Source organism: Somniosus microcephalus, chromosome 1 (genome assembly GCF_052327205.1).
Source record: "Somniosus microcephalus isolate GS21.2 chromosome 1, FLI_Smic_1.0, whole genome shotgun sequence".
Classification (NCBI taxonomy): Eukaryota; Metazoa; Chordata; class Chondrichthyes; order Squaliformes; family Somniosidae; genus Somniosus; species Somniosus microcephalus.
Window position 1 is genome coordinate 325,847,242 of NC_140987.1, and position 3,676 is coordinate 325,850,917.

Consider the following 3,676-nt stretch of genomic DNA (forward strand, 5'->3'; position numbering starts at 1 on the left):
CAATGGAGAGGACTGTGCAGGGCTTCGGGCCAACAATGGAGAGGACTGTCCAGGGCTTCGGGCCAACAATGGAGGGGACTGTGCAGGGCTTCGGGCCAACAATGGAGAGGACTGTCCAGGGCTTGTCCGAGGCAGTGGAGCGGTCGGCACCGGCCTTGTCCGAAGCAATGGAAAGAACTGTCCAGGGCTTCTCCGAAGCACTGGCACCTGGCTCACAGGTCCTCACTGCTGCCACGCAGTCACTTGCCGGCCTCGTCCACACCCAGATTGAGGCAACACGAATTCTCACTGCAGCCACCCTATCTGCATCAGCTAGGATCACCCCGGGCCCTTCCAGTACCACATGAGGCCATGAATCAGTGGAGCATGCGATTGTGGCGGATGAGCCAAGCCGGTCCCCTCAGAGAGCCAGTGTGCCGTCCGACCATGGTGCAGGTGTCCTCTCTCGGCAGGTGACCATTGCACATGCCAGCGCTGGTACGTCTGCAGTGCAGCTGCCACCACCTGCAGGGCACACTGCTTCCAGCCATGCTCAGATCAAGCATCCAGCGTCCGCACCCTCCAAGCCCAGAGGTCGGCCAGGCCGTCCCTCAGGGGCTTCTGCGCTTCCACACAGTCAGCAGGCATCCCCCAGCCTTCACCCCGCCACTGGGGTTCAATTACGTAGGAGCAGCAGGGAGGGAAGGGGCCGACCACGAAAGAGAAGTCGTTCTCCATCAAGGGGCCAGCAGTAGAGGGAGGTGCTGAGACGTTTCTTTGGCCAAATTCAAGGACACCCTCACCTGTTGTAATTGTTGGAAATGGTTTGTTTAGTTTTCCGGCTTTGCCGAAGAGTTAACTGTTATTTTGTTAGTTATGGTTTCTGGTGACATGACGTTGTTTTGCTGTAATGAAAGACGTTTGTGACAATAAAGAGAAGTTTTAATGTGCTATTGTGCACGTGACTAATTACAGTGATGCTGGCCTTCAGAGGCTTTCAAACATCCAAAGTGCGCAGGAGTTAAGACACTCATCATTCCGCCAGAGGGGCCTCGATACGAGTCCTGATGAGCCTCTGACGGATGGCCCTTCCACTTTCAGGAGCCCTTCCATCTTCCTCCTCCTCCTCCTCCTCGTCCGCATGCTCCTCCTCCTCCTCCTCCTCCGCCTGCTTCTCCAGGGTCAGAGGGAAGGTGATGAATTGACGCCTTCGCCTATAAAGGGCAGATGTAACTTGCCGGATGCAACAGTGCATAGAGTTGTTAGAACCGGGTTTTCCTGGTCCTCGTCTTGAGTTCCGTAGTACAAAGAATGATTTCAGGCTCGAGGGTTCGGAGAGTTAAAACAACATTTTATTACTTCCAACTGTTCGCAGTGGTCACACAGTATACTGAGGTCTTTTACAGTACATTTGTGTCCCGAGAGTCACACCGGGTTAGGCACGTGTTGCCAGCATTTACGTCCCCGGGAGGTGTCTGACTCTCTTGATGATCCACACGTCTTCTGGCTAAGAGCGAATACCGGTAGGGGAGCCCCTTTTATACAGTGGGACAAGGGTCATTACATCACTACCCTGTCAACAAGCGTTCTCCAATGGGGATCACTTAAGCCCTTTCAGTTTGGCCATGATCTGGTCTTCAGTCTGGCGGGCAAGTCCTGACTTGTCTCACTGCTGCATATGCCTTCCTGAAGTACCGGATCGTGATTGGGCACCGCACAATAGCTAGCCAATCATCTTCTAGCTAGCAGTTAAGCCCTTTCAGTGACCTTTATTGCTCGTTAACACTTGGCCGCAGGCTGGGGCAGGTGTCTCTCTTTTCTGCTAGCTTTGCACTTTGCAAAGCTGGGGCTGCTCTTTAATCTAATCTGACTTTCCTTGTGCGAAGCCATTTTTGTAAGCCAATTCATCGTCCATTTTATTCACATTTCCACATTCCTCCCTTTGATTCTTTGTACAATCTCCAAGAATCATTATATACAAGGTATCCTTCTGATAGTGCACTTTATCAAGACCATACCCCGTGGCTCCGTTTTGTTTGTGTTCTGGCCATGAACACAACCAAAAGGGTTTTAATTTCGAGTTTACAGATAACTGTGTAGGACCGAACAGGCTTCCTCTGGGGGTTTCCCCTCCTCTGCTGCGTCTACTTCTACCCTAATTCGGGAGAGGCGAGGGAGTATAGTAGCTCCTGCACGACTTATACAACATTTGATAATAGTTACAAAAATAATAATTCCCAAAATTGCGCCACTTATAACAATCAAACCATACAGTAATTTCTGTCCCAATGTTTTCAGCCATGCAAACCATCCTTCACCCCCTCCGGCTTCAATGAAGTCGGACAGTTGATTTTTAATCTTGTCTATAGTGTCTTGGATATTTTGTTTCTCACTATTGACGTTTGTGATGAATTTGTCTCCTATAATCATACACACACCTCCCTCTTGTACCAAGAGGTAGTCCAAAGCATATCGGTTTTGCATGCTAAAAAGACGTAGGGTTGCCATTTCCTTATTTATGGCGTTTAATGCTTTAATGGTGCTATTGCCCAGGAGGGTGATTCCGCACATTAGATAATTCCTATTCTTGGCTGCTATCACTCCTGCGCCCCCTCCCAATGATATGGCCGATAAAATACCCCACCCTACTGAGCTACCCAGTGTGGTCGGATCCCGCCAATCTGCACAGAACTCCTCGGAGACTGCCTGGAGTTTCCGTCTGGATGGTGTATTGGTGGGGCAGGGAACAGCTACGGGGGCGATTACTCCTACTGCGAAGAGAGAGGGGAGTTTTGGCGTCGCTGTTGTGTATGTTCCATTGAGGAGGAACGCAAATCCGTTCTTTGCTCGGTAACATTTGACCTCCCGGTTATCAACCTTCGCAAACTGTGTATAATAATAGTTAAGGGGGTCATTTGAGTTTCCCCCAGACCCGGACAGCTGGAATGTATCAAATGGGAAGGTCCATTTACCGGATGATACATGGGTCCCATTACACTGACCACAAATGAATTGTCTTCCTGCTGTGACATTAAAGCACCTTTGTTCATCGCATGTACAGGTCAGCTGGCCCCTGTGTGCCTGGCAGTGGTGTCGGGCACATTGTTGTTGTATGCAGGTATTGTCCTGGGGGACAAGGGCATATACGCATCCCCATCCCTTACCCATGAAACACAGGGGATAGCTACCTGACGTTGTGCAATTCTTACCCACGAGCCCTCGGCAAACGGGGTCTGTTGAGCTTATTAGCTGCACGCATCGCCCTCGAATGCCCTGGCTATATCGGCCCGTCTGACCCTCGCATGTCTGTTTCATTGTGTCGGCGGTATATAGTGGGAGGGGTTGCCAACCTGGTGTGGCTGCAAACAAGGATTCCACTGATGTGGCCAGAGGGTAGCATACACTCCGGTCTCCGTGTATCTGTAGGTGGGTCTGATAAAATAAGTTATTCTCTATACCTCCTACCCATGTTAGAAAAAGGGTAAAGGAGATGGCTAGCAATATGCTGATGGGAATCATGGTACACAATAAGTCCAATTTATTCTTCTGTTGGGGCCCCTGTCGTATCTCTTTTCACGTGTGTCGCGTGTATCCAAGCTTTTTTTCCTTGTACTTTCACGGCTGCTCCTGTGGTCAACAGGATGACATACGGACCTTCCCACTTGTCTTCCAGGGGGGCTGGCTTTATTTTCTTTAC

The 3,676-nt window shown here is 50.4% G+C and overlaps 1 pseudogene; it reads right to left on the reverse strand.

Moving 5' to 3' along the window:
- Window positions 1-1,313: 1,313 nt before the first annotated feature.
- Window positions 1,314-2,956, reverse strand: LOC147124894 (syncytin-2-like; annotated as a pseudogene).
- Window positions 2,957-3,676: the final 720 nt, after the last annotated feature.